General features: G+C 45.2%; 1 protein-coding gene and 1 non-coding gene across 4 annotated transcripts in view; one reads left to right on the top strand and one right to left on the bottom strand.

Moving 5' to 3' along the window:
* The window catches only part of LOC126259224 (protein GDAP2 homolog), a 1,081,164-nt gene that overhangs the window by 944,673 nt on the left and 112,929 nt on the right, over positions 1-23,562 (bottom strand). The window lies entirely within an intron of this gene.
* Positions 19,289-19,363, top strand: Trnas-cga (transfer RNA serine (anticodon CGA)). The gene has a single exon. It is a non-coding gene; the product is annotated as a tRNA-Ser (tRNA).

The raw sequence follows: 23,562 nt of genomic DNA, 5'->3' as shown, positions 1-23,562 counted from the left end.
GAATTCCACTAAAAATCAATGTAACTGGCAATAAAGAGGAACTTTTGATTTAGAATGATAACAGCTGTGGATAAAACAAAAACCGCATACTTACATATACAAGCACGTGTTCTTAGTGTATTGGGGCCTATTTCATTGCAAATAACGTAAGTATGTGATTTCAGACCACAGTCTCGTATCTTGTGATAGAAAAGCGCGAAAAAGTAGCTAAGTGTTATATACGTAATGATTTACCAGAAGTAATTACACCAGCACGCCCTTCTTTAGTATTCAACATACTCAGAATGGAGAAAAAGGACTTCATCAACACAACAAAGCTATACATTCGTTTTGCTGCACAAATTAAAATCACCTCACGTGGAATAGTACACTTGGAAAGGATATTCAGAGACAGTGAACAGTGTGAATGTGTAAATCATATTAAAGAAGGGCAAAACCATTGGCGATATCATTTACACACACCTTTCAGTAGTGCAAATTATTTCCCCATTGACTGCTCAAAAAAAAAAAAAAGACTTGCTTGCTGTGGTAGCCTTTATACCACATCACCATGATGACTTTTGTTTCGTATTGTCTACATATCTTACGATATGTTTTGTCAACCACTACAGCATGATATTTCTGTTGCACTTAGCCCATTTAGTCTCACGTTTTCAGTTTTCTTTTACTGGCAAACGAAAAATTCACTCACCTTGCAGTATAGTTTACATTTCCTTGATGATAGTAAATGCTTGAAATTTTAAAAACGTGCGGGTTGATTTCGTATGTCATACAATACTGTTTTTCTTGTTATCTCAACACATCACTTTTGGTCATTAACACGTCTAGAACGTTAGGTCTTCAAACAGTCTGGAGGAGGAAGAGGTGTTTACAAGGGGAAGCAAGGAGAGAGCTGGAGGTTCGGAAGCTAACGATGTATGCACTGCCTAAATTTCTCTGTCGCTCTATTTGAATTCATACGTAGTTTTCTTACTGCTCACTAACAAATTATTCCATCTGTAAGAGCTTTTCTCGCACTCAGCGACACTTGTGCGATCTCATTAACTTGATACTATCGAGAATTAGAATAAGAACCGGGACTTTTTCCGCTTAAAAAGTGAGTGGTTTTCGTTAATTTATAACCTGTAAGAATTCGCTTATCCTTTGGTTGGTTGGTTGGTTTTGGGGAAGGAGACCAGACTGCGTGGTCATCGGTCTCATCGGATTAGGGAAGGATAGGGAAGGAAGTCGGCCGTGCCCTTTCGGAGGAACCATCCCGGCATTTGCCTGGAGTGATTTAGGGAAATCACGGAAAACCTAAATCAGGATGGCCGGACGCGGGATTGAACCGTCGTCCTCCCGAATGCGAGTCCAGTGTCTAACCACTGCGCTACCTCGCTCGGTGCTTATCCTTCGACATATGTGAGAACTGCATCGGTAAGGCAACGGTAAAGCGCCACTACTTGCTACTTGTTGGTCTCCCGAATGTTTCTGAGAGAACACCACGGTGCTCATTAGCTCAGTTTTGGAACTGCTGATATTCGCCTTGTCGATACGAAAATATTCAGTCGATCGCGACGTGGGATTAGTAACCGAGCTCGCGGTACCAGCAGCTTTAATATCGGTTTTAATATCCAGTAGGAACGTCAATCGCCCGCGTGGTATTACACTAGACTGCAGCAAGTTGGAAACCGGCGAAGCAGAAATACTCAGCTTCTGCAATATGAATGTGTTCGCAATTTCCGCATGGCTGAAAATCTGCTGTTCGTTCCATTTGCCTTCCGTACAACTTCCGTTGCTGATCAACATCCACCTGCGGGGTTAATTGTTAGCATCGTTACTTACAACGCATATCGCCAATATGCTTTCAATCTGCTTTCACTACTGAACTCGAATCAAGAAACAAAGTCAAATCTATAATGTATTCTTCATTTAGCTTTAATGTTGTTTTGCTAATTCACCTAACTTGAATACAGTTTTACTAGCGAATGTTTGTCTTACTTTAATAACAATCAACCTCAAGTGAGTTCGCAGAGGACTGTTGAATTGTAACAACGAATGAGAACATCTCGTAGCGAAGAAATATTACTGATATCAATAAAACGTCTGCTTGTTTCCAATGCGTGGGTAACAATGTATGGTCATCTGCTCGCCATAGCTTAATTATTTACCTCCTGTTCCGGATACTCTCTGCATCATAACGACATCTGGGCCATAGACTGTAATGTGAATATGGTTTTCTCTATCATATTCTGCCTGCAGAACCCGAATCTACCCTCTTACTTGACAGTGGACAATATTCAACTGTTACGTTAGTAGAGCTTTTCATTCATTCCGCTCCTCTAGCTGCGCAACTAAACGTTCTTTATTCTCCGAATGAACTAGAAACTAGAGAGAACTGAATCGGCGTCCCTTCACTTCTTCATGTGACTCATTATTCCAATCGCTGTTCTGATGACACAGTGTCTTCTCTCCGAGCACATTCCTTGTCCCATCTACTGCGTTACGACGCTGGAGTAAGAGAGGCTACGCTACTGCTTCGTTACTTTCACACACGCCTCTCAAGCTTTGGTGACTGTCCTCAGTTTTTAAAAACTCAATTGTTTTACCACATTTTTTCGTTTACCAAAGACATCGGACGAAAAGGAATAGTACCACCACCCCCCGGCAGAAACCATGATGATACAGTGAAACAACTTCAATTTTTGTGATGGCCTCTATACAGCAAGAAGAAGAGTCCATAAATTGTTCAAGTATGCCATATCCAATTGGAGACACTCATTTATGACTGGATCCCTTAGAGATATCAAATTGTGAGGATACTGACTGACGTTTCATCTGCTGCTCCAAATAGTCCCGGGAATTTTCAGTCGGATTATGATGGGGTGCTTTAGCGGGCCAGTCAAGACGCAACAAGAGGTCCCGATTTGCTCGCCAAATCAGGAACGTATGCGTGCAGTCATATGAACACGGCTGTCGTCATCTTGGAAGACGGAAAGTGTAGAAGAAAGGGCAACACTCCTTCGCAGAGATTGTTGGAAAATACACTCATGCTCATATATTAAGGATAATTGGAGAAAGTGGTACCACATAACGTGGCACTACACAAAACTGGCGCTAATAGCATAGGTACATGAGGAACACACACGACATAGATATGTAAGTCCATGGTATTGGAGATAGGTTGAGAAAACCGTCCCGAAACACATGTGCTACAAAACGCCACTGTTTTTTGCGCATGTGCTCCGACATCAATATGGGATATGATCACCATACACACGTACACAGGCCATACAACTGGTTGGCATACTCTGGATCAGGTGGTCGAGCAACTGCTGGGGTATAACTTCCCATTCTTGCACCAGTGCCCGTCAGAGCTCCTAAAGTGTCCTGGGGGTTTGTAGACGTGCAGCGATATGTCGACCGAGAGCATCCCACACGTGCTCGATGGGGTTTAGGTCTGGAGAACAGGCAGGCTGCTCCATTCGCCTGATATCTTCTGTTTCAAGGTACTCCTCCACGACGGCAGTTGGGTGGGGCCGTGCGATATCATCCATCAGGAGGAAGGTGGGACCCACTGCACCCCTGAAAAAGCGGACATACTGGTGCAAAATGACGTCCCGATACACCTGACCTGTTACAGTTCCTCTGTGAAAGACATGTATGGGTGTACGTGCACCAATGGTTACCCCACCCCACACCATGAAACCACGACCTCCATACCGGTCCCTTTCAAGGACAATAAGGGGTTGGTATCTGGTTCCTGGTTCACGCCAAACGAAAACCCGGCCTGAATCACTGTTCAGACTATACCTGGACTCGTCCGTGAACCTAACCTGGGACCACTGTTCCGATGACCATGTACTGTGTTCTCGACACCAGGCTTTACGGGCTCCCCTGTGACCAGTGGTCAGTGGAATGCACCTTGCAGCTCTCCGGGCGAATAAACCACGTCTGTTCAGTCGTGTGCAGACTGTGTGTCTGGAGACAACTGTTCCAATGGCTGCGGTAACGCCCGAGCAAGGCTACCTGCAGTACTCCGTGGCAGTCTGCGAGCACTGATGGTGAGATACCGGGTCTTCTTGTGGTGTTGTACACTGTGGACGTCCCGTAGTGTAGAGACTGGACACGTTTTCTGTCTGCTGGAATCGTCGCCATAATCTTGAGATCACACATTGTGGCACACGGAGGGCCCGTGCTACGACCTATTGTGTTTGACCAGCCTCCAGTCGCCCTAGTTTTCTACAACTGATAACGTCATCAATATATGTTCTTTGAGCCATCTTCAACACACAGTCACCATTAGCACGTGTGAAAACGTCTGCACACTTACTCGCTGCACCATACTCTGTGATGCATCAACACAAATCTGCATATGTGGACTGCTGCCAGTGTCACCGTGCGACGACTGCAGGTCACATGCACCGCATGGTCCTACCCCGAGGTGATTTAAACCCGCAAACCGCCCACCAGAGCGTTGTTTCACCATGTATCAGCATTATCCTTAATTTATGAGCATGAGTGTACATCGTGTGGATGTAAGGCGTGTGTGGCGGTTCATTTAGTGACACTTTTGTCTGTAGATGTAGTTAAGCTCTATACTGGTCACACTTTAGTAAATGGGAGAAGGTGAGAAACCTGATGAGTCGGGCGCGAGGAGAATAGCTTGCTGGATAACGTTTCCGGGGGTGGCTGGTTGCACGCTCGGGAATCAGGGCCCAGTGAACGCTGGAAACTGCCAATTCAACCCGTTCTCAGAAATGTTGCCTTGCGAACACTGGAGTTGTTACGGAGCCATACTGACTGTGGGACCTGAGAAGCTATTTAGCAAATATAGAACTGAGGTCACTCCAGCTACCGAACGCCGGACACAGCCAAGTTAAACTGTTGTCGGAAATGTTCGTCACAACGTTTTGTGTCCCCGTGGAGTTGCAATGAAAGCATAGCGGCTATGGGAACTCGGAGGCTAGTTTGCAAACCCAGAACGGGCGTGTCGGCAGCTACAAAATGTTACTTTCCGGTTAACTGCACTAAGTGTGGTTCCCATTCCACAATTATATCGGGAAATTCATCTGTAGGGGGGAAGGAGGGGGTAGGAGCAAGAGAGCCGTAGGGTAGAAGGGGATTGAGTGACGAATGAGAGCTCGTCGTTGTGATTGTTTATGAGACAGCCAATCGAGACAAGGGGAGAGGCCAGATCTGTGTATCAGCGTGCAGGAGCGGAAAAAGGAGAGAGAGCAATTGATGCTGGGAGTGTTAGTGTAAGTGCTGAAGGTGTCGTGAGGAGTTTATACGTGAAAGCAGGTAATTCTGATCGATCGAAGACTGGGGGACAGGCAGTCAGAAAATTGTTCTGGGTTTGTGACCGCATTCTCAATATGTAAAACTACCGATGTTTCGGTCACTGTCGCAAGTGACCTCCTTCAGGGTGTTTTTTGCAGACAGGTAATTTGTGGGTCTTACTAGCTGTCAAGAGGGGCTGGAAGTGTCTAAGGATGATACAGAGGCTAGATTAAACTTTACTTGGCACAGTGGAGAAGAAAGGGGTTTTTATTAGACAATATAAAGACCGAGGCTAGATGGAACCTGATTTACCAAACTTTAAAAAGGACGGAAACATTTGTTAAAGGATTTGTATAAAGTCCTTTTCATTTTTAATTTATATTGCCATGTCCCTTTAATAGTTAATGTCTTCACCTGTACGCGTTTTAGGTCCTATGTGCCGCCATTTCACTTTGAGTGTCTGCTGTTATCTTTGTATGATGATAAGCTAACTTCATTTACAGTTACCTATATTTCTGCAATGGTTTCTCTGCGGTTCGACGATCCTCATGAACGGACGCTGGACATTTGCGACGGTCAAATGTTCCAAGGATTTCTGCTTACAGAATGATTTCCCTTGTCTCATGGGGTGAACCTTTTATGGTGAGGCTGGTGAGCCTAATAATTAGTTATCGGTGTTGGGGGGGGGGGGGGGGGGATTGGTACTGAGAGTTGCCAGGAGCAGTTAACTCGTTAGTAAGTAGCACACTTCAGGGTGGCACATCGCACATGGTGAGAAAAACCCCCCAAAACAGCACAGAACCACTTTCGTACTGGACAACAATCTTCACACAATCACGGCTTAAGCGCCCTATCGTCCCGTCGATGCTCTCCAGGACTTGCTTCATTTGAAAAGGCGCAACATCGCGAACCACAGTCCACGAGTCCAGTCAGCCAGTGTCCAGTTTCTTTGTTGTTTTGCCCAACGAACACGTGCAACTTTATGTACCGCTGTGGCAATGACCTTTTGTGAGACACCCGAATCCATTTCACACAGTTCCTGTCACCATGCCCGATGAGAAACTGTCGAAACAGGCCTGCACTCACTAACAGCAAAAGTTCGTGTCGGGTATGAAACCAATAGTCATTGACAAAGTGTGCCACTCGTCCCCGGCCCCTGTCCGTTAGGATCTGTTTACAAGCATTGTTCTTATGCCAAGTTAAAGGCTGCGTGTGGCACAGCGTTCCTTGTACAGTAGACGCGTTGGACGAATCGCGATGATACAACAACAAATCGGCCAACTTTATTCGTGCTGTGGTCATAAGCACGCCCAAACACGATAGTTCCTTTCAGCCACTCTATCACGTCTCGACGTCGACTCATCTTACTGCGCTCATTCCATACAACTGACCACCGCATAGACACCAGTTGCCTGCTACGATTTATGTGCGGCAGCTGTGGACGGTCACGTAATTGCCTCTTAGCAATTACACATCGCCTACAGCGCTAAAAAGCGACCAGTGTGCTCGTTTGAGGAAGACAACTAACATTTTGTTCCGTGAGCTTACAAAGCAAAAGTTTCCCTCCTCGAAATTCACTGTTACTTAGGTGGGTGAGCATGGTAGGAAATGGCAGGAGCAGGCTACCGCGCGAAATGTTATATATATTCCTCTTATACTCTGAAAAATAATACGGAGTGTTTATAAAGTTTCTCGCCATTTCTTTCTTAAGGCTAAAAAAATTGACTTTTTCGTTGGTAATCATAACAGGAGAAAGAACAGCTGTTGGTGCTGATTGAGTGGAATCTCGAGTGAGTAGGCGCAGGACAATATCATGCGTAAATTTCACTAACCAAATCCACCAGCCATGCCATAAGAACATGGCCAACAAATTCACGCATAGTGGTTGTGTTACTGACAAACAGCTTTTGGGATGTCCGGCTGTAGCGGTCAAAACTGTGGAAAAGATTCAGAACACTATTACTCGCAGTCACTCAGCATCAATCAGAAGACTAAGCAGGGAACTTGGTGTGTAGCGAGTACTGCGATTCAAACTGAACAAATGATCGATAAACTTTGTCATACGGTGTGCCAGACAAGCTACGCGCTATGACTTACTGAATGCTCTTAGAAATGATAAATTATTGCAGGGCCTTCTACATTTCACGCTTGTGGACGTGCGAACAGACAACTGTAGGATATGGGCAGACGAACAACCAAGCGGATTATAATAAAGGGTACCGAACACGCCAAAGGGAACTGCGTGGATGGAAACTACAGAACCAGACGTGTATGGATCCTTGAATTTTGCTGAAGAAACAGTAATAGGTAACGCCTCTCTTGACATACAGGAAGTTTATGGAGTCACAATTTAATCAGGGTGACGTTTTGGATACTGAACAAATCATCGATAAGCTACGCGCTATGACTTACTGAATGCTCTTAGAAATGATAAATTATTGCAGGGCCTTCTGCAACATTTCACGCTTGTGGACGTGCGAACAGACAACTGTAGGATTTGGGCAGACGAACAACCAAGCGGATTATAAGAAAGGGTACCGAACACGCCAAAGGGAACTGTGTTGATGGAAACTACAGAACCAGACGTGTATGGATCCTTGAATTTTGCTGAAGAAATAGTAATAGGTAACGCCTATCTTGACATACAGGAAGTTTATGGAGTCACAATTTAATCAGGGTGACGTTTTGGATATTGTCGCCTGCCAATAGGATGAAACACCTCCATATTTTTCCAGAACTGTTTGGAACTACCAGAACGTCACTTTTCCTGGGAGATGGGTTGTCCGTGCATTGCCAAAACTTCGGGTTCCCCGTTGGCCGGTTTGACCCCAATGGACTTTTCAGTCTGGGTATTTACCAAGTGAAACTCAATAATCTTCAAGTACTGGAAAACTTTATATTTACAGCTGTGGGGCAAGTAACGCCAACAATCTTAACAAGAGTATTTAAGGGCAGACAGGAACGAAGGGGCTTGTGCTTTCGTTTAAGCAGAATCAATCACAATGTAATGCACTAAATTTGTATTAAGAAATTTCTCAACGTACGTTCATGTTATTCATGAGCCGTAATGAAGTGTTTAAGAGCAAAATGGTTAGTCGGTTTGTAAACACTCTGTATTTTTAGGAACTTGTACCAGTAAGGGCATACCTCTCTTATACAGGCTCATTCCGTGATGATGTCACAAACTTTCAGGGATGATGGTGCAGGATAAATGTATCAAGGGACCCTTGTCTGGAAATTACCGAATCGAAAGTTAAAGCGAAAATCGTTTTGATACCTGTGACAGTGGAATACATGTAGTAGTACTGTTGTTCCGAAGATAGTAGGGTAAGCAACTTTTAGAGGTGGTAGCGTGCACCAAAACAAGGAAAAAAAATCCAGTAAATATGGGCTCAAAAATGCAGACCGTATGAGCTATGGATACTTCAGTGTTTCGCAGTAGCAAATATGAGCAAGTGCTCATAGCTCTTATTTTAGAGCTCATGTTTATTAGAGATTTATTTCTTGTTTCGGTCCATACTACCAGTTCTGAAAGTTGCGTACTGTACAGGCTTAGCAACAGCAGTACAGGCTCAAATTGATACATTTACCCTTCTCCATCATCACTGTGTACTGTATCATGTACGGTTATTTTCCATATTTTATGAATGTTAACGAATTGTACGTTCTTATGGAGAAACTCGGGGAATTAGGGGCGAAAAGTGACGAGTCGGAGCTGGTGTAGCCAGTGAGCGGGCGCGACGGACATACGAAAGTACAGTACGCCTCGAACAGCCGTAGATAATACGACGGGACAGACCATAGGAAATTTGGAAATTTGTGATAAGATCTTATGGGACCAAACTGCTGAGGTCATCGGTCCCTAAGCTTACACATTATTTAGTCTAACTTACGCTAAGGACAACACACACACCCATGCCCGAGGGAGGACTCTAACCTCCGGCGGAGGGAGCCGCACGGACCGTGACAAGGCGCCTCAGACCATAGGGCTGGACGGCCATCATCGCAATGAATTCTCTTACAGGATAATTATTCTTTTGAATTAAATGTAATATGTGTGCTCAGCTATGAAATTTTAATCGCGATGGTCTGAAGCTTTGTAGTAGAGAGGCGTGTACTGAATTTCGGGAGATTTAGGAGCATTGTTGGGAGCTAGTAGAAAAGAATTGTTAATTTAGTGGAACTGCTAAGACATAGTGAAGTAAAAGCCAAATGTAAACAGCTTAAATTATATTCAATCAAAAACGGTTCGTAAAAATAGTTATTTCATCCATTTCACCCGTTGTAGTAGATACTGTGATTTTACTGCAAAAACAAGTGTGTGAATGCTTCGGTCTGACGGAAGAGCCTGGAATAATTAACCGGTCTGAAGTTAAACGTTCAGTTCGAAAGTTTGTAAAAGTTTTCCGTTCACTCGACTCCGCCGCAGCCAAATGATTACACAGTAGTACGTCATTGCACTACGGCGATCCCCGCAGTTTCATGCACGCAGTACGAATAATTGCCACAAAAGAAAAGAAGTAACGCAATATTACATGAAACACCGAAGTTTCAGAGAGTAGAAGTAAGACGACTGCTTTACCACAAGGAAGTGATTGTCGGTTTATGTATATGAAAGTGCAACGGTCAGATTACTTATTCAGATTAATGATTTTTCTTTGGAGATCTAACCTTGGAAGTGAATGTGTAATTACTGGTGTATGGCGAGAGACTCAATCTACAGAATTTACATTAACCTCTTGAAGATTACTTACTTTCCTGACACATACTTTAATACTTTTAAACAGTCGTAGGAACTGACGACACCTGAAATTCATTTTGTGGAGAAATCTAAACAATAATTTCATGTCAAGAGAACTCTTTGTGACTGTATAAGCGTGTGACTAGGGCATACAAACGTATACAGCATCTACGCCACAATTATTCAAGATAATTCTGCGCTAGATAGCCTTTCCGCATACAGTTGGATCTTCATAACTGCACATCCACTTGTAATTGTGCAGTGGTACACATCACTACACAGACACGCAACTATCAACTTCATACTGATAAAAAAAAGGAGCAATACACCTGAAAGTTCGTATCATCATCACAGAATCATCCTGTATATGGACGCGACGCAGCCTTCTTCAGTCTGTTCAGCCGTTTTAAGAGTAATGACTCACAATGATGATGATAACAACAACAGAACAAAAACACTAGATGACAGACACATGGCCATACAACTTTTTATTGAGTGTTCAATCTTCTGACTGGTTTGATGCGGCCCACCACAAATTCCTCTCCTGTGTCAACCTGTTCATCTCATAGTAGCACTTGTAACATATGTCCTTAATTATTTGCTCGATGTACTCCAATCTCTGTCTTCCTCTACAGTATTTACTCTCTACAGATCCTTCTAGTATCATGAAAGTTACTCCCTGACATGTTAACTGATGTCATATAACCTTGTCCCTTCATCTTGTCAGTGTTTTCTATATATTCTTTTCCTCTCCGATTCTGCGCAGAACCTCCTTACCTTACCATTCTACCCACTTTCCAACATTCGTCTGCAGCACCACATCTCAAATGTTTCGATTCTCTTCCCGTCCGGTTTTCCCACAGATCATGTTTCACTAACGTAAAATGCTGTGTTCCAAACGTATATTTTCAGAAATTTCTTTCCCAAATTAAGGCCTATGTTTGGTACTAGTAGACTTCTCTTGGTAAGGAATGGTTTTTTAGCCAGTGATAATATAATTTTTATGTCGTCCTTGCTGCGTCCGTCACGGGTTATTTTGCTGCCTAGGTAGCAGAATTCCTTACCTTCATCTGCTTCGTGAACATTAATCCTCATGTTACGTTTCTCGCTTCTCTCATTTCTGCCACTTCTCATTACTTTCGACTTTCGTTGATTTACTCTCAATCCATATTCTGTTTATTCCATTCAACAGATCCTGTAATTCTTCTTCTATTTCAATGAGGATAGCAATGCCATTAGCGAATTTTATCACTGATATCCTTTCACATTGAATTTTAATTACACTCTTGAATCCTTTTTTTTTTATTTTCGTAATTGCTTCTTCGATGTATAGGTTGAACAGTAGGAGCGAAAGACTACATCTCCGTCTTACAACCTTTTTAATCCCAGCATTTCCTTCTTAGTCTTCCATTATTCCATTCTTGGTTCTTGTACATATCGTATATTAACCGCCGTTCCCTATAGTTTACTCCTATTTTCCTCAGAATTTCGAACATCTTGCACCATTTCACATTGTCCAACGCTTTTCCAGGACGACAAATCCTACGAATATGTCTTGATTTTTCTTTAGTCTTGCTTCCATTATCAAGCGCAGTGTCAGAAATGCGTCTCTAGTGTCTTTACCTTTCCAGCAGTCGAACTAATCGTCATCTAACACATCCTCAATCTTCTTTTCCATTATCCTGTATACATTATTCTTGTCAGCAACTTGGAGTCATGAGCTGTTAAACTGATTGTGCGATAAGTCTCCCACTTGTCAGCTCTTGTAGTCTTGTGTAGCTGATATTTTTCCGGAAGTCAGATGATACCTCGCCAGTCTTATACATTCTGCACACCAACGTGAATAATCGTCTAGTTGCCACTTGCCCCAGTGATTTTAGAAATTCCGACAGTGTGTTCAAAATGGTTCAAATGGCTCTGAGCACTATGGGACTTAACATCAATGGTCATCAGTCCCCTAGAACTTAGAACTACTTAAACCTAACTAACCTAAGGACATCACACAACACCCAGCCATCACGAGGCAGAGAAAATCCCTGACCCCGCCGGGAATCGAACCCGGGAACCCGGGCGCGGGAAGCGAGAACGCTACCGCACGACCACGAGATGCGGGCCCGACAGAGTGTTATCCGTCCTTTCTGCCCTATTTGATCTTAAGTCTCCCAAATAGCGGAGATGCTGAGTCACAGATAGGCACAACAAAAAGACTGTCACAAATCAGCTTTCGGCCAGCAAGGCCTTCATCAAAACACACACACACACACACACACACACACACACACACACACACACACATACAGCACGCACGCAAACGCAACTCACACACACGACTACAGTCTCTGGCAACAGAAGCCACCATTGTTACATTCCATCCTGGATTTTCCATTGTTTGATTTATGTCTCCCAAAGCTCTTTTGCCGGCCGCTGTGGCCGAGCGGTTCTAGGCGCTTCAGTCCGGAACCCGTTACGGTCGCAGGTTCGAATCCTGCCTCAGGCATGGATGTGTGTGATGTCCTTAGGTTAGTTAAGTTTATGTAGTTCTAAGTTCTAGGGGACTGATGACCTTAGATGTTGAGTCCCATAGTGCTCAGAGCCATTTGAACCATTTTTGAAAGCCCTTTTAAATTCTGATTCTAATACTGGATCCCATATCTCTTCTAAATCGGCTCTTGTTTCATTTTCCTATCACATCAGACAGACGTTCCCCCCCTCATAGAGGCCTTCCATGTACTCTTTCCACCTATCTGCTCCCTCTTCTGCATTTAACAGCGGAATTTCCGTTGCATTCTTAATGTTACCATCCTTACTGTTAATTTCACCGAAGATTGTTTTATCCTTTCTATATGCAGAGTCAGTCTTTCCGACCGTCATTTCTTTTAGATTTCTTCAGTCTTTCATGCAGCCATTTTGCCTTAGCTTCCCTGCAGTTACTATTTATTTCATTCCTAAGTGACTTGTATTTCACTATTCCTGAATTTTTATACTTCCTTCTTTCATCGATCAACTGAAGTATTTCTTCTGTTACCCATGGTTTCTTCGCAGTTATCTCCTATTTTCTTTCGAAATTCTGTGATTGCCCTTTTTAGAGATGACCATTCCTGTTCAACTGAACTGCATACAGAGCTATTGCTTATCGCAGTATCTACAGATTCAGAGAACTTCAAGCGTATTTCTTCATTCCTTAATACTTCCGTATCCCACTTCCTTGCACATTGATTCTTCCTGACTACTCTCTTAAACTTCAGCCTAATCTTCATCGTTACTAAATTGTATTCGGGAGGACAACCGTTCAAACCCGCGTGTGACCACGCTGATTTAGGTTTTTAGGTTAGTTCCCTAAATCGCTTCAGGCAAATGCCGGGATGGTTCCTGTGAAAGCGCACGGCCGATTTCCTTTCCCGTCCTTCCCTAATCCGAGCTTGTGTTCTGTCTCTAATGACCTCGTTGTCGACAGGACTTTAAGCACTTAAGTCCTCTGTATAATACCAGGCAATCTCCTCTGTTTAACACCAGTTGTATTATCTAAGGTATCTCGTAGAGTACACCATAACTACCAACAATAAGTCAAACAAACAACTGCTGAATACCATGTAGTGTCCTGACTTCCAACACTCCCAGTAATATATCAGTACACACAGACAATAAATATGCATAAGCAGAAATCATTTCAGATGAAAATAGCTCGAGGTTCTGCCGAGACCATTACCAACCAACAAGCTATTTAGAATATATTACACATCTAAATATACTATAACACTTTCCTAACTTATTTTCACCACACTCTCTGTATTACATCTTTTTATTTTTCTTTGACGTTTACATTATATATACTATATTCTCATCACCTAGGTAGAAAAAAATTGTATGAACCACTTTAACAACTGTTAAGCATTCAGTTCGTTGTAACGTTAGAGAAATTTTTGTATCTTATGTTCTATATATTACACTACTGCCCATTAAAATTGCTACACCACGAAGATGACGTGCTGCAAAGACGAAATTTAACCGACAGGAAGAAGATGCTGTGATATGCAAAAGATTAGCTTTTCAAAGCATTCACACAAGGTTGGCGCCGGTGGCGACACCTACAACGTGCTGACATGAGGAAAGTTTCCAACCTATTTCTCTTACACAAATAGCAGTTCACCGGCGTTGCCTGGTGAAACGTTGTTGTGATGCCTCGTGTAAGGAGGAGAAATGCGTACCATCACGTTTCCGACTTTTATAAAGGTCGAATTGTAGCCTATCGCGATTGCGGTTTATCGTATCGCGACACTGCCGCTCGCATCGCGACATTGCTGCTCGCGTTGGTCGAGATCCAATGACTGTTAGCAGAATATGGAATCGGTGGGTTCAGGAGGTTAATACGGAACGCCGTGCTGGATCCCAACGGCCTTGTATCACTAGCAGTCGAGATGCCAGGCATCTTATCCGCATGGCTATAACTGATCGTGCAGCCACGTCTCGATCCCTGAGTCAACAGATGGGGACGTTTGCAAGACAACAACCACCTGCACGAACAATTCGACGACGTTCGCAGCAGCATCGACTATCAGCTCGGAGACCATGGCTGCGGTTACCCTTGACGCTGCATCACAGACAGAAGCGCCTGCGATGGTGTACTCAACGAAGAACCTAGGTGCACGAATGGCAAAACGTCATTTTTTCGGATGAATCCAGGTTCTGTTTACAGCATCATGATGGTCGCATCCGTGTTTGGCAACATCGCGGTGAACGCATATTGGAAGCGTGTATTCGTCATCGCCATACTGGCGTATCATCCGGCGTGATGGTATGGGGTGCGATTGGTTACACATCTCGGTCACCTCTTGTTCGCATTGACGGCACTTTGAACAGTGGACGTTACATTTCAGATGTGTTACGACCTGTGGCTCTACCCTTCATTCGATCCCTGCCAAACCATACATTTCAGCAGGGTAATGCACGACCACATGTTGTAGGTCCTGTACGGGCCTTTCTGGATACAGAAAATGTTCGACTGCTGCCCTGGCGAGCACATTCTCCAGATCTCTCACAAACTGAAAACGTCTGGTCAATGGTGGCCGAGCGACTGGTTCGTCACAATACGCCAGTCACTACTCTTGATGAACTGTGGTATCATGTTGAAGCTGCATGGGCAGCTGTACCTGTACACGCCATCCAAGCTCTGTTTGACTCAATGCCCAAGCGTATCAAGGGCGTTATTACGGCTAGAGTTGGTTGTTCTGGGTACTGATTTCTCAGGATGTATGCACCCAAATTGCGTGAAAATGTAATCACATGTCAGTTCTAGTATAATATATTTGTCCAATGAGTACCCGTTTATCATGTGCATTTCTTCTTGGTGTAGCAATTTTAATGGCCAGTAGCATATTTAGAAAAGCATTGACAACTGTATACCCGTAAGATCGTAAAAACGAGAAGTCTGCTGTTAGATTTAGAAGCACGCGACCCACCTTATATTTCAAGGCGGTGGGGTTTTTTGTACTGTTAATGAAATAAATAATCGCCTCTTCTTTCCTACTAAACTGTGATCTGAGTTTATATCCGCTCCTGGGTACGTCTTACAATCAAATGTCTGATTTCGGAATCTCTGCCTGACTATGACATGATCTAACTGACATCTTATCGTATCTCCCGGCCATTTCCAAGTATACCTACTCCTCTTTTTTTTTTTTTTTTTTTTGTGGCTCTTGAAGAGACAATATTTTATATGAGTGGTGGGACGCGACCGTAGTCCTGCTATCAGGCTAGCAGCGTTTAGAGATATCGAAGACTGAGCGTCTTACGAAGCGGGCCGCCGTTGTTGTCGCTGGGAGGGGAGGCTGTTTTAGCCGAGGTGTCCGCGGCAGCAGCGGCCATCCCCTTGCAATATTTGCCGGCTGGTCGTTAGCGGGGGCGGCGGCGCGTCGCGCGCTGGGCCGCCACTGCCGCTGGAGTCATTAGCGCACCGCCGGCCGAAGTGGCCGTGCGGTTAAAGGCGCTGCAGTCTGGAGCCGCAAGACCGCTACGGTCGCAGGTTCGAATCCTGCCTCGGGCATGGATGTTTGTGATGTCCTTAGGTTAGTTAGGTTTAACTAGTTCTAAGTTCTAGGGGACTAATGACCTCAGCAGTTGAGTCCCATAGTGCTCAGAGCCATTTGAACCATTAGCGCACCAGACCAGCCTAGCCCAGCCCAGCCCAGTCTGGCCTTGCCTGCTGACAGACAGCGACAATGCGGCACGCGCTGGCTGCCTGGAGACGTCTGCCGCCGCGCCGCTGCTACGTCACCTGCCGGGAGGCCAGCCACGGGCAACGGCGTACATTCCCTAATCAGCCGAGCACACAAGCAAACCTGCGTCCCCTCAGCCCGTGTTTTGACAGACCCACCACTGTTCGCACTCCAGCACAGCAACATGATGGGAGCACCAAGGTAACGGGACATGCCATCTCTTCTACAAGGTGTTCCGAAACTATTCTTTCAAATTAATACAGTGGATAGAGAACACGAAAATAAAAATACACTCATGGAAATGGAAAAAAGAACACATTGACACCGGTGTGTCAGACCCACCATACTTGCTCCGGACACTGCGAGAGGGCTGTACAAGCAATGATCACACGCACGGCACAGCGGACACATCAGGACCCGCGGTGTTGGCCGTCGAATGGCGCTAGCTGCGCAGCATTTGTGCACCGCCGCCGTCAGTGTCAGCCAGTTTGCCGTGGCATACGGAGCTCCATCGCAGTCTTTAACACTGGTAGCATGCCGCGACAGCGTGGACGTGAACCGTATGTGCAGTTGACGGACTTTGAGCGAGGGCGTATAGTGGGCATGCGGGAGGCCGGGTGGACGTACCGCCGAATTGCTCAACACGTGGGGCGTGAGGTCTCCACAGTACATCGATGTTGTCGCCAGTGGTCGGCGGAAGGTGCACGTGCCCGTCGACCTGGGACCGGACCGCAGCGACGCACGGATGCACGCCAAGACCGTAGGATCCTACGCAGTGCCGTAGGGGACCGCACCGCCACTTCCCAGCAAATTAGGGACACTGTTGCTCCTGGGGTATCGGCGAGGACCATTCGCAACCGTCTCCATGAAGCTGGGCTACGGTCCCGCACACCGTTAGGCCGTCTTCCGCTCACGCCCCAACATCGTGCAGCCCGCCTCCAGTGGTGTCGCGACAGGCGTGAATGGAGGGACGAATGGAGACGTGTCGTCTTCAGCGATGAGTCGCTTCTGCCTTGGTGCCAATGATGGTCGTATGCGTGTTTGGCGCCGTGCAGGTGAGCGCCACAATCAGGACTGCATACGACCGAGGCACACAGGGCCAACACCCGGCATCATGGTGTGGGGAGCGATCTCTTACACTGGCCGTACACCACTGGTGATCGTCGAGGGGACACTGAATAGTGCACGGTACATCCAAACCGTCATCGAACCCATCGTTCTACCACTCCTAGACCGGCAAGGGAACTTGCTGTTCCAACAGGACAATGCACGTCCGCATGTATCCCGTGCCACCCAACGTGCTCTAGAAGGTGTAAGTCAACTACCCTGGCCAGCAAGATCTCCGGATCTGTCCCCCATTGAGCATGTTTGGGACTGGATGAAGCGTCGTCTCACGCGGTCTGCACGTCCAGCACGAACGCTGGTCCAACTGAGGCGCCAGGTGGAAATGGCATGGCAAGCCGTTCCACAGGACTACATCCAGCATCTCTACGATCGTCTCCATGGGAGAATAGCAGCCTGCATTGCTGCGAAAGGTGGATATACACTGTACTAGTGCCGACATTGTGCATGCTCTGTTGCCTGTGTCTATGTGCCTGTGGTTCTGTCAGTGTGATCATGTGATGTATCTGACCCCAGGAATGTGTCAATAAAGTTTCCCCTTCCTGGGACAATGAATTCACGGTGTTCTTATTTCAATTTCCAGGAGTGTATTTCGATAAGGAACGTATGGTCTCTGAAGTCGATTAGTAATGTTAGGAAACATTTTGCAGTAGTGCTGCCGCAAGCTGTTGTGTCGCTGTCGCTGACTAGCAATGTGTACTGATATTCAAATATCCACACAGTTCGCGTGTTTGTGTCGCTGTCGCTGACTAGAATGTGTACTGATATTCAAATATCCACACAGTTCGCGTGTTTGGACACACTTAAATCCATGAGGTACTTGACCTCGTATTCATCAGCAGCCGCCGGCCGGGGTGGCCGAGCGGTTCTAGGCGCTACAGTCTGAAACCGCGCTGCCGCTACGGTCGCAGGTTATAGTCCTGCCTCGGGTATGGATGTGTGTGATGTCCTTAGAGTTAGGTGTAAGTAGTTCTAAGTTCTATGGGACTGATGACCTCAGAAGTTAAGTCCCATAGTGCTCAGAGCCATTTTAGCCATCAGCAGCGATTCGCTGTTAACGTTTGGGCGGGCATTCTCGGTGATATGTTGACTGGATCATACGTTCTTCCATCTCGCCTCAACGGACGCAAATATCGCACCTTCGTGGGACATGTGTTGCCAGAACTGCTGAAGGATGTACTTTCAACACGATGAGGCGCCAGCCCAATTCAACGCTGTTGTCGGAAATAATCTGAGAGCCACTTTGCGGAATCAATGGATCGCGAAGTGGGCTGGCCACCCAGGTCACTTGGCCTCACGTTTCTCGATTTCTTCCTCAGGGGGCATATAAGGCAGCTGGTGTACGGAAACATTGCGAAAACAGAAGAAGACCTCGCCACTTTTAATGTACGTTGTTAGTTATGCCTCTCTCAGGCGTGTGTGTGTGTGTGTGTGTGTGTGTGTGTGTTTTGTTCCTAGCATTAGTTTAAGTAGCGTGTAAGACTAGGGACTGATGACCTCAGCAGTTTAGTCCCTTAGAAATTCACACACATTTGAACATTTTGTTAGTTATGGAACTTAGGCTTTACACGCAAATGGTTTGAATCATACTTAAGAAACAGAAGAAAAAAGTTGTGCTGAATAATTCAAACAATCTAGGAAAGAATCGAAGTTTTAGTGACTGGCGAGAAATCACAAATGGAGTCCCACAGGGCTCAATTTTGGGTCCGGTTTCTTTCTTCCGGTTGAGAGGCATCCAGAGCAAAGAGGTTGAAAGTAACGAGGTGCGTCGGGCTAGAGTAAAACTGAAAGAGGTTGGGTGGATAAGGCACACAATTGCGCGCCGCTGGCCCAAAAACAAATGTACATTAAATTCGTTCTATGTCCTAAAGGGCAACAAGCGTGAAATAGTTTGGAAGGTAGGAGACAAGGTGCTGGCGGAATTAAAGTTGAGTGGACGGGGCTTGAGTCGTGCTTGGGTAGCTCAGTTGGTAGAGCACTTGCCCGCGAAAGGCAAAGGTCCCGAGTTCGAGTCTCGGCCCAGCACACAGTTTTAATCTGCCAGGAAGTTTTAAGCGTGAAATAATTACGAATGTGCGTCTGGAGCGACTTAAAGTAGGACGCTCACATAAAAAATGTAATTCCACAACGTGTGATGTAGTGTCAAACCATTATTCGATCGGTTACTCAATACTGCTGCTCCGTCTTCGATTATCGACATGTGATACTAACAAAGGAGGTGAAAAGACGAAAGGTGCGTTTCATCATGGTTTCGACTCGTAAGCGCAAGAGCATTACGGAAACCTCATTAATTTCCAGTAGCAGACGTAACAAGAAACGTGCCGCGCACTAGAAGAGTTTTACAATTAAAATTCTGAGGGCGTGCATTACGAGAAGACTCACGTGCCATACAGACGTCGGACAGAAAAACAAAGATGGGTACACCGTGCCTAATACGGTGTAGGAAAACCGTAGGCATTCGAAATAGCTTCCAGTCGTCTCGGAGTGGCTAAATACAAGTCCTGTATGGTTTCCAGTGTAATCTTATACCATTCTTCCTGCAAAAAAATAAAATAGTGACAAGTTAAGGTAACGATGATGGAGGTGGAGAGCGATCACGTACCTGGCTTTCCAAACTAGACCACAAAGGCTCAATAACATTGAGGGCTGGTGAATGTCGTGGCCCAGTAAAGAAGCGACAATACGTCCTTGTACTCACGAAACCAGCCGTGGATGAGGTGAGCCGTGTGAACAGAGGCTCTGTCATCTTGGAAAAGTTTGTCGCCATTGGTGAACAAACATTTTATCATCTACGTCTACGTGATTACTCTGCTATTCACAATAAAGTGCCTGGCAGAGGGTTCAATGAATCACCTTCAAGCTGTCTGTCTACCGTTCCACTCTCGAACGGCACGCGGGAAAAACGACCACTTAAATTTTTCTGTGCGAGCCTGATTTCTCTTATTTTATCGTGATGATCAATCCTGCCTATGTAGGGGGCGCCAACAGAATGTTTTCGCAATCGGAGGAGAAAACTGGTGATTGAAATTTCATGAGAAGATCCCGTCGCAACGAAAACCACCTTTGTTTTAATGATTGCCACCCCAATTCACGTATCATGTCTGTGACACTATCTCCCTTATTTCGCGATAATAAAAAACGAGCTGCCATTCTGTGTACTTTTCCGATGTTATCCGTCAGTCGCACCTGATGCGGATCCCACACCGCACAGGAATACTGCAGAATAGGGCGGACAAGCGTGGTGTAAGCAGTCTCTTTGGTAGACCTGTAGTACCTTCTAAGTGTTCTGCCAATGAATCGCAGTCTTTGGTTTGCTCTACCCACAATATTATCTATGTGATCGTTCCAATTTAGGTTATTTGTAATTGTAATCCCTAAGTATTGAGTTGAATTTACAGCCTTCAGATCTGTGTGACTTAACGCGTAAGGAAATTTATCGGATTTCTTTTAGTACTCATGTGAATAACTTCACACTTTTCCTTATTCAGGGTCAATTGCCACTTTTCGCACCATACAGATATCTAAATCATTTTTCAGGTCGTTTTGATTATCTGATGACTTTACAAGACGGTAAATGACAGCGTCATCTGCAAACAATCTAGGACGGTTACTCAGATTGTCTCCTATGATGGGACGGGTCTGATCGGCCAAAATGGTCAAATAGTCCTTGGGGAATAAACATTGTACCATGGGAAGGAGCGATGCCTGAAAATGATCACGTAACCCATGGAAGTAATGCGATCTTGCAGAGTAACCGTGAGGACCAAGGTACACTACGATACGGTTGCCCAAATCATCACCAAACTCCCGCGTTTTTCCACTCTCGGCTAGAGCTAGGGAACAGTATGAAACAACACCCGTCCGACTAAATGATGTTCTTCCATTGCTCCATAATCTAGGTTTTATGGCTTCCCCACCTCGTTTTCCGTCAGAGACAGCTAAGGACTTGGAAGAGCAGTTGAACGGAATGGATGGTGTCTTGAAGGGAGGATATAAGATGAACATCAACAAAAGCAAAACGAGGATAATGGAATGTAGTCGAATTAAGTCGGGTGAGTTGAGGGTATTAGATTAGGAAACGAGACACTTAAAGTAGTAAAGGAGTTTTGCTATTTGGGGAGCAAAATAACTGATGATGGTCGAAGTAGAGAGGATATAAAATGTAGACTGGCAATGGCAAGGAAAGCGTTTCTGAAGAAGAGAAATTTGTTAACATCGAGTATAGATTTAAGTGTCAGAAAGTCATTTCTGAAAGTATTTGTATGGAGTGTAGCCATGTATGGAAGTGAAACATGGACGGTAAATAGTTTGGACAAGAAGAGAATAGAAGCTTTCGAAATGTGGTGCTACAGAAGAATGCTGAAGATGGGTAGATCACATAACTAATGAGGAGGTACTAAATATGATTGGGGAGAAGAGGAGTTTGTGGCACAACTTGACCAGAAGAAGGGATCGGTTGGTAGGACATGTTCTGAGGCATCAAGGGATCACCAATTTAGTATTGGAGGGCAGCGTGGAGGGTAAAAATCGTAGGGGGAGACCAAGAGATGAATACACTAAGCAGATTCAGAAGGATGTAGGTTGCAGTAGGTACTGGGAGATGAAGAAGGTTGCACAGGATAGAGTAGCATGGAGAGCTGCATCAAACCAGTCTCAGGACTGAAGACCACAACAACAACAACACAATTGGCATCAATGATGAATGGTTTGGGAACTTCACCCCGACTAAAATTCCCTTCTTACAGAGCTCCCTTCGTGTTCTTTTGGTGCTGGCAGGATTCGCGAGTGCGGGGATTCAGTTCCGCAGTGACTTTTGCAGCTGTCGTCCTCTACAATTTTTTCGTCACAATCCTCGTCAATGACCGTCCGTCATGTTCACTAAGCACACACTTTCGTCCGCGTTGTGACTTACCGTACGATGTTTCTCCACTTTGCCTGTATGCGGCATAATCTTCGATACGGTGCCTCTTGAAAAACCAAACACCTAGGATGCCTTGGTCACTGAGGCAGCCATCATACAAGCACCAACAGTTTTCTCACGTTCGATTTCACTTAGCTCCGACATAACACACTCACAGCTGCACAAAATACTGTTCTGACCACTACGATACTTGCAAAGTATTGAAAAATTTTGCACAGGTGCCGCTCGAGGTCAAACACAACGCAGCAAGTTGCAGGGTTGGCTTGCATGTGCACTTATTTTCAAGCGTACATTTCTCGCACAGTTTCCATATTTTTCTTCGATTCCTCTGTCACTGCCACCAACACACATATCTCTATGTGACCATGACGGTAAAATGAGAAAAATGGCCGGCCGAAGTGGCCGTGCGGTTCTAGGCGCTGCAGTCTGGAACCACGAGATCGCTACGGTCGCAGGTTCGAATCCTGCCTCGGGCATGGATGTGTGTGATGTCCTTAGGTTAGTTAGGTTTAACTAGTTCTGAGTTCTAGGGGACTAATGACCTCAGAAATTGAGTCCCATAGTGCTCAGAGCCATTTGAACCATTTTTGAGAGAAAAGTTCAGCGACATTCATTCTTCCCGCTCATCGTTCACGAATGGGACAGGAAACGAAGGAAATATAATGCTATCCAAAGTACCCTCTAGTACACAACCGTAAGGTGATTTTCGGATAGTAGATATGTATTTAGATGTAGACGGAGCAGGGTTATTAGTCGCGGCTGGATAGTTACACTTGTGAAAGGCAAGGGTCCGCGTTCAAGTCCGGGTACGGTACACGGTTTTAATCTGGCGACAAGTTTCTCAACAGCGCGACGTCTCAGCAGAGCGAAACATTCATTCTGTGTCCTAAAGCTTGCTTCCAGCAACAGGTGGGTGCTATTCATAGCGTACGCCCAAAGATGGCTGAGTCCTACTTGCTGCCTTTAAAACGCTGACTGTCACGGAGCTATCGGTAGACACAGCAGAGTGCCAACCCTGACGCGCGACTCTGTGTAGTACAGTATACAGTGCACTACGGTGCGCTGTTTATATTTCTTGATTGAGTTGACACCGGTGTATAGAAAATGAGACGCAATATCTTGTTCAACATTTTGAATTGTTTTGTCTTTTGCAGCTTTACCTTCAAAGTTTTTATTTATAATTCTTACAAAATTTCAACGTCGCTCTATATCTTCTATAAAATCTGTAACAAACCACAGTTCCGGTCAATTAGTATTTTTAAATGACACCTACATTTAACATTCCCTGTTGTTTGTGAAATGTA

The sequence above is a fragment of the Schistocerca nitens genome, chromosome 5 (assembly GCF_023898315.1).
Source record: "Schistocerca nitens isolate TAMUIC-IGC-003100 chromosome 5, iqSchNite1.1, whole genome shotgun sequence".
Classification (NCBI taxonomy): domain Eukaryota; kingdom Metazoa; phylum Arthropoda; class Insecta; order Orthoptera; family Acrididae; genus Schistocerca; species Schistocerca nitens.
Note: the sequence above shows the minus strand (reverse complement) of the source record. Positions and strands in the feature narration are given on the sequence as shown.